This window comes from Natator depressus, chromosome 4 (assembly GCF_965152275.1).
Source record: "Natator depressus isolate rNatDep1 chromosome 4, rNatDep2.hap1, whole genome shotgun sequence".
In the NCBI taxonomy this organism is placed as follows: Eukaryota; Metazoa; Chordata; order Testudines; family Cheloniidae; genus Natator; species Natator depressus.
Window position 1 is genome coordinate 120,015,483 of NC_134237.1, and position 13,793 is coordinate 120,029,275.

The following is a 13,793-nucleotide window of genomic DNA, read 5'->3' on the forward strand; positions in this document are numbered from 1 at the left end:
GCCGTGTGAGGCAAGGTATAGTTGGCCAGGCCCCAATTAGCCATGCCAGAGTACTGGGAAGAGAGATTCGCGTAAGCAGCGAGCATTGTCTCATTCCCTATTTCCTCAGGGTGATGACATACTGGTATAAGGCATGTACCTAACAATTCTCCGGCTGCTACAGAATCAGACAAACAAAAGTGGGTAACATTTGCTATTGAAGCCAACCTTTCCCATATGTTATATGTCATTCGGGCCCGTAACGGGGGAAGCGCTCCCGAGCCAACCCCTACAGGAAATAGCAGGCACAAAAGGCATACAATCAGCACAGAATTAGCAGTGATTTGGGCGAGAATCGCCACAAACAAAGTCTCAGGAGTCTCTGGCTGTTGATTTGCTGCCAGTCTTCGTTGAGCCGCCGCGACCAATGCTTTTACTGCTCCCCATGTCACGGGCTGGCTTGGGACGCTACGCCTCTTCCGTTTCCGTCCCGCCGTTGTCGACCCGGGAGGCACCACGTTCTCCTCCAAGGTCAGCTGAAACTCCGGTATGGGGTTCGACAGCCCCTGGCGCCACGCCATGCTGTTTCAGTGCCGGTCGCACACACCGGGCTGGAACCCACAACGGTCCTGCAGGGAGAGACACAGCAGCATATCCCCGACCCCAAGTGATTAGAGGTACTGGGCCCAGCCACTGCGGATCGGGCAGCTGACGGTAAAAGACACGCGGTCTTTCCAGTACCTCAGATTTGTGAAAATGGCGATCCGCGGGGGTCTGCTTATCTGCGTTCAGCGTTAAATTATTTAAAGTAAACAAAAGGATATGCATTTGTTGTTGAATGTCTCCTAAGGTTCGGAGACGCAGCTCCCCTTGTTTTAATTGTTTATCAAGCAAGGTTTTGAGCGTGCGATTGGCACGTTCAACAATGGCTTGGCCCGTGGAATTATAAGGGATCCCGTGTTTAAGACGGACGTTCCATTGGGCGCAAAAAGTGGAGAGGGCTGTGGAGCAGTAAGCTGGGGCATTATCCGTTTTAATTTGGCTTGGGCGACCCATAACAGAAAAACAGGCTAGCAAATGGTGAATAACTTTAGCAGTGGCTTCCCCACGCTGTGGGGTTGCCCACAGAAATCCCGAATAAGTATCAACAGAAACATGTAAAAAGGAATAGGGGCGGAACTGTGGCACATGAGTAACATCCATTTGCCATAGCTGATTTGCTGCAGTACCTCTGGGGTTAACGGCATAAGAAAAAGTAGGAGCAGCAGCGGCACAGTGGGGGCAGGAACGAACAATGGAACGTGCATGATCAGCAGGAATGTGAAACTGCCGGGCCAAAACAGAGGCAGACTGATGGAAAAAGGCATGGCTTTCAATGGGGTCAGAAAAGAGGGAATTTACCTGACCACGTAACGCGCGATCAGCGCGTGCATTGCCCTCAGTGAGTGACCCAGGCAGAGGGGTATGACTGCGAATGTGAGCAACAAAATAAGGGAAATTACGAGTGGAAATAAGATATTGCAAAGACAAAAATAGGCGAAGGAGGTCCGCATCGACCTGAGGGGTAATGAGGGCAAGGGGTAAATGATCAATCACTTGATAAACATAATGGGTGTCCACAATTAAATTAAAGGGACAATCAGCGAAAAGTTGAAAGGCTAAAATAACAGCAGCCAGTTCTGAACGCTGCGCGGAACGCTGAGGCAGTGTAAAACGAGAACGCCAACGAGGGGGGTCACCTGATTGATAGGTGACGACACCTCGATGTGGAGAGCCATCAGTAAAAAGAGTAACAGCAGAAACAATGGGTTGAGAGCGGCTAAGACGATGAACAATTAGAGGCACCTTTTGGGTAATTACCAACCGAGGATCTTTTGGGGGATTATAAGAAATGTCTCCCACATAATCACAAAGAGCAACCTGCCAAGCCAAAGAGGTGTGGCACAAGGAATCAAATTCACTACGGGACAAGGGGAACACAATATCAACTAAATCAGTGCCAGTAAGTTGCACTGCACGGTGGCGGGCTTTACGAACAAGATCAGACAGGGCATCTAGATATGGGTAAATATTCCGAGGAGGAGTGGAGGAGAGGTACAGCCACTCTATGATAGAGACGGCTGTATTCGTACGGGGTACAAACAGAGCCGCAGTGGGCGTATGAGGGGTGGCAAGAAGAATCAGCCGTAGGGGACGGACCTCAGGGGGTCTGTCCACAAACTGCTGACTTAATGCTGCATTAATTTGTCGAATGCAGGCAATGTGCTCTTTAGTGATGGCAATAACTGCACCCGGTGCTCGGGCTCCACGTAGGAGCTCGAACAACGGCTGCAGCATTGAGGTGGGGAGACGAAAATAGGGCCGAATCCAATTTAAATGACCCAAAATTTGTTGTAATTTAACAAGGGTTAGGGGTTGAGGTAGAGTTAGTGCCGGACAAACCGGAGCAGCATAGGTTTGTAAAACCTTATGGCCGAGGTAGTGGTAGGGATAAGAGCGTTGGATTTTTTCTGGTGCCACCAACAGGCCATTTTGGTCGAGGATTTGAGACAAAGATTCAATCTGTTGTTCCGTGACCTGGGGACCACTAAGCAAAATGTCATCCATATAATGGTAGACCTTTAGCGTAGGGTACCGGGCACGAAAAGGGGTGAGGGCCCGATCCACAAAAAGCTGACACAAGGTTGGACTATTTTGCATTCCCTGGGGTAAGACCTTCCACTGATACCTTTGAGAGGGTTGCTGATTATTATATTGTGGCACCGTGAACGCGAATTTTTCGCGATCTTGTGGGCAAAGGGGGATGGTGAAAAAACAATCTTTTAAATCTAATACGCAGAGCTGATCGGTTTGAGGAATTAAATTTGGATTTGGTAATCCATATTGCAAGGGGCCCATAGGTTGGATGCATTTATTTATTTCCCTTAAGTCATGTAACAGCCGCCATGCACCAGATTTTTTCTCAATAACGAACACCGGGGTGTTCCAGGGACTAGTAGAGCTTTCCAAGCGCTGTGCCAGCAAATGCTGCTGCACAAGCGATTGAAGCGCTTTTAGCTTTTCTAGAGGGAGGGGCCACTGGTCAATCCAGACGGGCTCTAAGGATTGCCATACCAAGGGCAATACGGAGGGCAATGTGGGTGAGGGAGGATTTTGAGCCATTAGATATTAATATCGAGGGTGGTGTCCAGCTTTGTAAGTAAATCACGGCCCCAAATATTGAGGTGGACAGGGAGCACAAAAGGGCGGATAGTAGCAAGGGTACGGCCTCCCGGTGTAGAGACTGTGACCCAAGACAAACTCTGTCGCCCGGGTTTACTACCCCCCGATCCCCCACAACTCTTTAGAAGGAACCGTAGGCCAACTAACCGGCCACTCTGGATCACGAATCACCGTAACGTCAGCTCCAGTGTCCACCAGCCCTGTGAAAGGAACATCATTTAAGAGAAGTGTTAACTGAGGTTTCGAGGGGCGGACTGACATTGTCAGAGCAACAAGTGGAGAGGACGCGCTGTGAGACGGCGAGTGAGACAACGTTGATCCAAAGCCGCCTCCGCCCCGAGTTCGATCCTCGGCAGCTGGCACCTGATGGGGGACTAAAATCAATTGTGCAATTGATCGTCCACACGGGAGTGACTGTGGAAGATGAGTCCACACCTGAACCTTAATAATGCCGGTGTAATCGGCATCAATGACCCCGGGGATGACAAAAAAGCCCTGTTTCCCAGCATGAGAGCGAGGGAGAACGAGACCCACAAAGCCGGCAGGGAGAGGTCCCGTCACCTGGGTAGGTATGGCGCAGACCTCCCCTGGCAGCCGAAAATCAGTGTCCTCCTGCATGATCAAATCAAGCCCTGCACTTCCAGCAGTCGCCGCCCTCATAGAGTCTATGGATTTTAAGGCAGAGGAACGGTTGTCTGAGTGGGAAACACCCCCGTTTGGCCCTGGGTTCGGGGGGGACCCGCCGCGCGGTTTCCCGGCCCGCTACGACACTGATTAGCCCAGTGATAGCCCTTTTGACACTTGGGGCACTTTTTGGAGGGTCGGGCGGGTGCCTTTGATGAGCGGCACTCCCGCTGGAAGTGACCCTCCTTGCCACAGCGGTAACAACACTTCCCCTCTTTCCCGGTTCTTTTTAGGGCGGCAGCCAGAACTCCAGCTTTATGTGCTTGGGTTCCGATGTTTTGGCACGCCCGTAGCATGTCTGAGAGCTCTAAAATGCCAGACGCTTGCGCCGTCTGGAGAGCGCGGCGGCAATCCTCATTTGCATTTTCAACTGCCATTTTTAACAGGATCTCCTGAGCTGCCGCAGCGTTATCCACCTGTCGGAGGATAGCCTCCTGCAATCTGTTGGTAAAATCCAGAAAGGACTCTGATGCACCCTGACGGATACTAACAAAGCTTTTAGTAGGCTTGCCTGAATCCGGGACCTTCCGGAAAGCATGCTGGGCGCAGGTGGAAATAAGGGGGAAGAGGGCCTGAGGGAGTTGAGTTTGCATCTCAACGGTAGCAAACGGTCCCTCCCCTGCCAAGTGCTCAAAAATAATACCTTCCGCTCTATGAATCTGGGCCTGGCGTTCCGCCTCCTGCCGATACTCACTAATCCAAATAACATATTGACTGGGTGACAGCATCATGCGCAACAGCGCCTTCCAATCTTCAGGGATCAGGGAGTATCCACTACCTAGCCCTTCAATGAGACCACGCACAAACGTGCTAGTCAGACCGAACTCGCGAATTGCTTTCTTTACCTCTCTAATCACCGAGTAAGGCAAACTGACCCAGGTTCCAACCGGGTTGCCCTGGCCATCGTTCTGCCAGGTCACCGGACAAACCGAGACCAGCTCAGCCAGCTCCTCTGCTGTAAGATCTGAGCGAGCCTTCGCTGCGTGAACCATTTGTTGCACCAGCGAAAGCCTCTGAGCAGATGCAGACGACCCCCTGGGGGGCCCCGAAGCATGGGGTTCCAGGGGGGGATGGTAATCACACACCGGCTCCGGCGGGGAAGGTAAGGGAGGCGGTGGTAATAAAGGCACTGGGGGCGAAGCAGGGAGAGGGATGGCTGCAGGAGCCGACGGCGGTGGCGAAATCGGCAGTCCCTCTGTTGGTGCGGGAGAGGGTTCTTCCGAAGCGACACACTGTGCTGCATCGGTAGGAGGGGGGGTGGCTGCAGGAGCCGACGGGCGTGGCGAGATCACCAGCCTCGTGAGGGAGGGCCTGTCCGAGGCAACACGCTGTATCGCATCGGGGCAGAGGTGCCAGGCATGTAAAGCCTGCACGGGCGCCCGAGGCTCTTCATGCAATGTCTGGCCCAACTGCTCCCAGTCCGCTAGCTTAAGGGTTCCGGCTTCAGGGTACCACGGGCACTGGGCACTCACCTCCTGTAGCAGGAGAGTGAGTTCTCGAGTGGGGCAGTCATGCTGAGCCTTACGCAGCAGATACTGTAGCTCATTGCGGTGTTGCACTTGCAAAGCAGAGAGGGAGCTTCCCATACTTACCACAACGAAAAATACTCACCGGGATCCGCGAAGCGGATGAGTGACGCGTCTGAAACCCTTGCCGGGCGAGGTGAGTGCTGAGGGCCCCACGTTTGGGCGCCAGTTGTGGCGGTTCAATGATGAGACAGAACACAGGTTTATCCAAGCAAGCAAGCTGGTTAGCTGAAAAGGGCTGCCCCCTGTCAGCTTTCCACCTTCCCTTTTATTATATTTCTCCCCCCTGCGCATTACCTACTTCCACCGCAAAAAGACACAACAAAGGAATACATGACTTTGATTAATATTCTTATTTTCCAGCCTCTATCTACTACAATCCTAATTCTCAGGCCTTGAGGCCAGGCCAAGGAAGCTTCCCACGATTACTGTCCTTTAATTAACTTCCCAGGGTTCATATCTGGTCCTCGTCCTTGGATGGAGCAATGTGTTGCTCCTACACAACGGTCAGGGTGTGCCCTGACTGTTTCCAGGTGGATGGACTAAACATGAACCCTTCAACGTCGGGTGTCTTTGGAAAGCTTATAATGTTATAGTAATGTTATAGGTTGTAATTTCATGTATATAGTTATGAGGCTGAAAATGTGTCCTCATGGCTTCTGTCATAAATATAAAGGGAAGGGTAAACCCCTTTAAAATCCCTCCTGGCCAGAGCAAAAATCCTCTCACCTGTAAAGGGTTAAGAAGCTAAAGGTAACCTCGCTGGCACCTGACCAAAATGACCAATGAGGAGACAAGATACTTTCAAAAGCTGGGAGGAGGGAGAAAAACAAAGGGTCTGTGTCTGTCTGTATGCTGCTTTTGCCAGGGACAGAACAGGAATGGAGTCTTAGAACTTTTAGTAAGTAATCTAGCTAGGTATGTGTTAGATTATGATTTCTTTAAATGGCTGAGAAAAGAGTTGTGCTGAATAGAATGACTATTCTTGTCTGTGTGTCTTTTTTGTAACTTAAGGTTTTGCCTAGAGGGATTCTCTATGTTTTGAATCTAATTACCCTGTAAGGTATCTACCATCCTGATTTTACAGAGGTGATTCCTTTACTTCTATTAAAAGTATTCTTGTAAAAAAACTGAATGCTTTTTCATTGTTCTAAGATCCAAGGGTTTGGGTCTGTGGTCACCTATGAAAATTGGTGAGGATTTTTACCAAACCTTCCCCAGGAAGTGGGGTGCAAGGGTTGGGAAGATTTTTGGGGGAAAGACATGTCCAAACTACATTTCCCAGTAAACCCAGTTAAAGTTTGGTGGTGGCAGTGGAAATCCAGGGGCAAAGGATAAAATTAATTTGTACCTTGGGGAAGTTTTAACCTAAGCTGGTGAAAGTAAGCTGGTGAAAGTAAGCTTAGGTGGTTTTCATGCAGGTCCCCACATCTGTACCCTAGAGTTCAGAGTGGGGAAGGAACCTTGACAGCTTCAAAGCAAGCCCAGGCAAAAACTCTCCAAGAGCAGAGGGGCAGTTCACACCTCATCAGGTCATGTGTGGGAAAAACCCAGCCCAGCCTCACAGGAACAAAGGCCACTGGCTTAGGCAGCAACAATGGATCTGTTGGACTCTGAAGTGAGTCACCCCCCTTCCTTTGGTCAGTTTGGGACTGCGGTGAGGTAATGCTCACCTAACTCTGAAAGGGGGGCAAAGCCAAGAGGGAAAAAAGGACATGATAAAAAGCAGAGACGTTTGCCATGTTCTTCCTCTCTCTTCTACCTCCATCTACAGACATCACCACCAAGCGACTGAAGCACTGATCAAAGGACAGAGCCTGGCTGAAGGGCAACCAGGCAGCCTGTGGTGAGAAGCATCTAAGTTTGTAAGGGCACTGAAAGTGTTAAGATTAGCTTAGAATGCGTTTTGCTTTTGTTTCATTTGACCAAATTTGACTTGTTATGCTTTGACTTATAATCACTTAAAATCTATCTTTGTAGCTAATAAATGTGTTTGTTTATTCTACCTGAAGCAGTGTGTTTGGTTTGAAGCATGTCAGAGACTTTCCTTTGGATAACAAGCCTGATACATATCAATTTCTTTGTTAAATTGACAAACTCATATGAGCTTGCAGTGTCCAGCAGGCATAACTGGACCCTACAAGATGGATGTTCCTAGGGTTGTGTCTGGGACCAGAGATATTGGCTAGTGTCATTCGGTTGCTCAATCCAAGGAGCAGCTTACATGCCAGAGGCTGTGCATGAACAGCCCAGGAGTGGGGGTTCTCACAGCAGAGCAGGGTAAGGCTGGCTCCCAGAGTCACTGGTCCAGATAACACGCAAGGGTAACGTCACAGTGGTTGAAGGATGAAGGGACATGTAAATGTTTAGTGCATCTGGCACGTGAATATCTAGCAACGCCGGCTACAACAGTGCCATGAGAACGCCTGTTCTCACTTTTAGGTGACATTGTAAACAAAAAGCAGGCAGCATTATCTCCTGCAAATGTAAACAAACTTGTTTGTCTGAGTGACTGGCTGAACAAGAAGTAGGATTGAGTGGACTTGTAGGCTCTAAAGTTTTACATTGTTTTATTTTTGAACGCAGTTATTTTTTGTACATAATTCTACATTTGTAAGTTCAATTTTCATGATAAAGAGATTGCACTACAGTACTTGTATTAAGTGAATTGAAAAATACTATTTCTTTTATTTTTACAGTGCAAATATTTGTAATAAAAAATAAGTATAAAGTGAGCATTGTACACTTTGTATTCTGTTGCAATTGAAATCAATATATTTGAAAATGTGGAAAACATCCAAAAATATTTATATAAATAGTATTCTATTATTGTTTAACAGTGCAATTAATCCCAATTAACTTTTTTAATTGCTTGATAGCCCTAACTGCAACGTTATCAAAATGGAATGTTTTGATTGACTTGAACTGAAACATTTTTTAGATTTTCAGTTTGTGACAATTTTGGAGACTTTTACTTTGTGTCCTTATCCAGGACTGGAATCATTTTAAAATCTCAAAAGTGTTCATGGATGGGAAAACAGTTTCCCTCCTATCTCTGCTGAGGAGTTTATTTGTGTTGTAAAGCAGCTGGAGAGTTCATACCCAGAATCTGGCCCATCTGAATTAATCCATGCTCAGGGTTGAAAACAACAAACCCTATGTGACAGTTCTGTGTGATGTTGGGCTGAGGGATTTCCCAGGAGATTCTAAAGGCGATAGGCAGGAAATGGGAAAAAGAGGGTGCATTGAGTCCAGAACTATGAGACGATTGGGCACAGAGAGTGCTGCTCTTCAGGATCTTGGGATAGATCTGGCGGCAACCTCAGCTGGGGATTTGTGAGCAGAATTGCTATTTGCAGGTTTGCTGTAATTTTTTTTGTGAATAAAAATGGAATATGTGAAAATAGCCATAAGTCTGTGTGATCAATTTACCCTCCAGTGAGAACCTGCAAAGCCTCAGATTCTACCATAGCTCTAGAAAGGAATTTCAAAACATGAGCAGGCACGCATTTTTATAGTGGACTGATTGCAAACAATTAGTAGAGACCGTGTACTGCAGGTTTATCAACTAGAGAAGAGACTCTCTACATTTATATTGTAAAAATCAAGCCCATCTAATGCACTAAAAATCTAGATGATACAGTAAAAACTGGTTAATACATTTGTTTTTAATGGCAAATGTTACATTTATTAACATATCAGATTATTCTATAAATACAGCAGAGGCATGACATTCCTTAACAAATGCTACAGGTCTTAATGAGTTTGGACAGTAATGAATTTCAAAATAAGGAATTTAGAGCTGGTAACTTCATGGAAAAGGTAGCGAAGCCTGTTGGCAAAAACTCTACTTTTGTTTGTTTTTTTCCCCTTCCCTGCATTCCTGATGTCCATACTTGTTATAAATATAAAGGGAAGGGTAGACACCTTTAAATCCCTCCTGGCCAGAGGAAAAACCCTTTCACCTGAAAAGGGTTAAGAAGCTAAGATAACCTCACTGGCACCTGACCACAATGACCAATGAGGAAACAAGATACTTTCAAAGCTGGAGGGGGAGGGGAAACAAAGGGTCCTCTCTGTCTGTGTGATGCTTTTGCCGGGACCAGAGCAGGAATGCAGGTCAGAACTCCTGTAAAGGGTTAATAAGCAATCTAGTTAGATATGCGTTAGGTTCTGTTTTGTTTAAATGGCTGATAAAATAAGTTGTGCTGAATGGAATGTATATTCCTGTTTTTGTATCTTTTTGTAACTTAAGGTTTTGCCTAGAGGGATTCTCTAGGTTTTGAATTTGACTACTCTGTAAGGTATTTACCATCCTGATTTTACAGGGGTGATTCTTTTACTTTTTCTTCAATTAAAATTCTTCTTTTAAGAACCTGATTGCTTTTTCAGTGTTCTTAAGATCCAAGGGTTTGGGTCTGTGTTCACCTATGCAAATTGGTGAGGATTTTTATCAAGCCTTCCCCAGGAAAGGGGGTGTAGTGCTTGGGGGGATATTTTTGGGGGGAGACGTTTCCACCTTGACAGTACTCAACGAGCTTTTCTTCACTATCTTTGGCAATCTGGAAAGCATTCCACACTGAGCAGGGAGTAGGGCTGAGTGGGAAGTTATTTTCCCATCCCTCAAAAATTTTCAAGAGTTCAAACATTTTTTTTCTGTCTCAAATGTTATACAAAGTTGAAATTTCAAAAATGTTCACAAACAAACAAAAGACAACAACCAGTTTTTCAGTTGCAGTCAAGCAAAACATTTCATTCCAATTTTGACCTTTTCTTCTTTTAACCCTTTTTAAACTAATCAGCCTAAATTTCTAAATGAAAAGTCACAAAACTGGAATTTTTCATTTAAATATTGAAGTGAAACATTTTGACACTTTCATACTTGTTTTTCTAAAACGTTTTGAATTAGGAGATGTGTCAGAATTGACCAATTTTAACAAATAGGCATTTTTCAACAAAACAATGTTTTTTGTTAAAAGATTCCTGACTAGCTTTAGTAGGGAAAGGTATGCTGGAACTTGTACTCTGACAAATCTCATGACTAGTTGTTTGAATCTCTTTCTCATTTCCTTAAGAGCGGTACTGAAGAAAGTTGCAAACTAAACTGAAAGATCAACACTCAAGAAGATGCACAAACATAAAATATTAATTTAATCCAGCTGGAATTCGAACTCCATTCTGAACCACATTAGAACTTTTCACGAAGGCCTGATGTATACTTACAAATTAGATCAACCTAGCTATGTTGCTCATGGCTATGAAAAATTTTGCAACCTGAATGCTGTAGTTAGGTCAACCTAAACCCTGGAGTACATGCAGGTAGATCAATGGAAGAATTCTTCCATCGACCAAGCTGTCACCTCTCAGGGAGATAGATTAACTACCTTGACAGACATAAATCACATAGCATATCAGTGACAGATTGTTCCTGGCTCCAATCTCTATGACCGGTTCATTAGATGACACTGTCTCTCATCTTTTGTGCCATGTACTCTCTTCTCCCAAATGTAACAAGTGCCATCTACTCGTTCTTCATCCTAATCATACATTTTTTAGCTCTAACCCTTGCATATCACTCTCCTAATGCTGCATGGGTGAGCATACAGACACAGTTCAGATCACAGAGAGTGTTTTAGGAATGTTACAACCAAAGTGTTCACAAATCCAGTTGTTTAGCATGAGGCCTTTTCTCTGGACATAAATCATAAGTAGGGCTCCATGTCTGTCACGGAGGTTGCGGAAGTCACGGATTCTGTGACTTTCCGCAATTTCTGTGAGTTCTGCAGTGGCAAAGGTGGCTGACCCCGTGGCTGCCCAAGCAGCTGGCTCCGGGGCCAGCCACACCAGCCGCTGCTGGAGCGGCTCTGCAGCCAGCTGCTCAGGCGGCCCCGCAGCCAGCCGCAACTGCCACTGCTCATATGGGTTGGGCTGCCAAATCTAGAAGAGAGTCCTTAATTTCAGAAAAAAGAAAAGGAGTACTTGTGGCACCTTAGAGACTAACCAATTTATTTGAGCATAAGCTTTCGTGAGCTACAGCTCAATTTCAGCTCATCAATCTGTATTGCTGAAAATCCCATACCAACACAAGATTCAAATATTTCTTATTGGATTTCTCTTATAATCAATAACTCCTCCATTATGAAACAATACAACATGCAACAAGACAGTAAGTTTCCTCTTTTCCCCTCTTTTCAGGACACACAAGACATACAAGTGTCCACTTTTAAATCAGATTGAGGGGGAAAGAGTCCAAGGATCTGAATCTAATCCCTAAATTCCAAAACAGAAGGTACTTTCTTCAACTAAAAGATCAGACAGCATACAAATATTGAATATAATTTACCTTCCATTTAGAAAAAAGCAATCCCATCGCTATAACATTCAGAATAGGAAATAATTGTTCACCATTTTCCCTTGGGATTCTGTATATATGGTTCTCTATTGACAATGCCAGTTTTAGAAACCAACTTAACGTTATGTTAATTTTTTTAAAACACTAAATAACCAAATATTCTATCTTCAAAATACATAAGAAGATCCATACCTTTTCATTAACTTCTTGAAATGAGTCTCTCTTTAGTGATTCATAAATTCCAGCAGATGTAGCAAAAAGTTACATAAAATGTTTTTTAGAGTAATTATATCTTCAGCTGGAAATTCTGACATTTGTGATCTTTTACTCTTTGATAGCTACTATTAATATCTGCCAACAGACATCATTAGCCAGTTACTCAAAGTTAAATAATTGATAGAAAAAGCTACTTACAGTTGCAAGAGTTTTCTCTCTTTTAATTCAATTTAACTGACAAAGTAGTTTTTTTCCTGAATCAAATCATTACATTTCCAGTCAACATAGGACCTGATAGTGTTAAAATATGGTCAGCTGCACCATTTTTCTTCTAATTGGTATTTTGAAATTTGTTTATAGTATATATTATTTGTATTAGAGTAGCACCTACAAACTCCATAGTACTAGGTGCTGTTCATACACACAGTAGAAGACAGTCCCTACTCTGAAGAGCTGACAATCTAAAGAGATGAGACCAAGGACAAGAGAAAGGAAGTAAAATACCTGTTTTGACAGATGGGGAACTCTGGCACTGTGACCCTAAGAACCCCCACTGACAAAGGGTTCACTGCAAGGTAACAACAACTACTATCCACTCTGACAAATTCACTATACCAACATGTTGCTGTCAGGGTGCTTATCTATACAGAATATTTTGCAAGGTGTCAAATGAAAACTTTTGTCATTGTGGTCATCAGAGGTGTTGTGTGATGTGTATATGGAGGTGTTGATTAAAAAGGTGTATGAGTATGCTAAAAATATGTTTAAAATCATGTACCAAGCAGGGTTGATAAACCAGTCTTTCCCAGATGAATGAATGAATGGTGACTTACTCATCTTTCCTTTCCTAGTTACCTGTTGTACTCAAGTATTGTGAAACCAACACAAAGGATGCTTAACTTGCCCTTCTGTTGGCATAAAATGCACATGACCAGGAGGATGAGAAAGCAGCCTGGTGTCAGCACACTGGAGCACAAACAGCAGGGAAGAAAAACTGTATCTGGGCTATAAGTAGAAGGTGAGAGAATTCCTTTGTTACCCATCACATGGTGTTGGGGTTGGTCCTGCTTTGAGCAGGGGATTGGACTAGATGACCTACTGAGATCTCTTCCAACCCTAATATTCTATGATTCTATGGGGGACAAATGGGCCAGCATTATCTGTATCTCCTACCATGTGGGTGGGTGACACTGAAAGGTTAATCTAGGTAAGAATTGTATCTTAGGTAAAGATCATATCATTAGTCACTTAGAAGCATGTTATCTTTTTGTTTTATTTGTAATCATTTCTGTCCTTATTTTTGCTTAGTATCACTTAAATCTTGGTTCTTTATTAATAAACTTATTCTTGTTTTATTATAAATTCATCTTAGTGCTGTTATGTTACAGTGAAATGTGCATCCTCTGCTGAGCCAATAGTCTGGTGTGCATTCTGTCTCTTTGGAGACAATCGACTTGGAAATTTCTGTAAGTGTGTAGTGACAGGGGCGGGATACTGCAGAGGAACATTCTTCAAGGGAGCTCAGGAACTGGGGGCTCCAAAAGTTACCTGCAAGGCAAGGACTTGGCAGAATCCTGAGATGTTTCTTGGGCTGGTTTACAGACTGGAGTATCAGGAAGCTGACACAGTTTAGCAGCAGCAAATCTCTCTCACTGAGGGGTAGCCCAATGACTTACAGTTCTGGACTCCCCAAGAAAGTGTCACAGGCACAGAGAGACAGCATTGGTAACATCACACAGGAAGTTGGTGGCAGCAGTGGGCAATGAACCAAAATCTCCTATGTGTCCACTCCAGTGCCTTAATCACAAAACATT

The 13,793-nt window shown here is 44.8% G+C and overlaps 1 long non-coding RNA gene across 2 annotated transcripts; it reads right to left on the reverse strand.

Annotated features, from left to right (window-relative positions):
* Positions 1-215: 215 nt before the first annotated feature.
* On the reverse strand, positions 216-5,962 carry LOC141985985 (uncharacterized). 2 transcript variants are annotated; one of them, XR_012639087.1, is made up of 4 exons: positions 5,497-5,962; positions 3,349-3,401; positions 1,381-1,447; positions 216-608 (listed from the first exon to the last, which is right to left on the reverse strand). It is a non-coding gene; the product is annotated as an uncharacterized LOC141985985 (long non-coding RNA). The 2 variants fall into 2 exon arrangements; XR_012639088.1 differs by lacking the exon at positions 1,381-1,447.
* Positions 5,963-13,793: the final 7,831 nt, after the last annotated feature.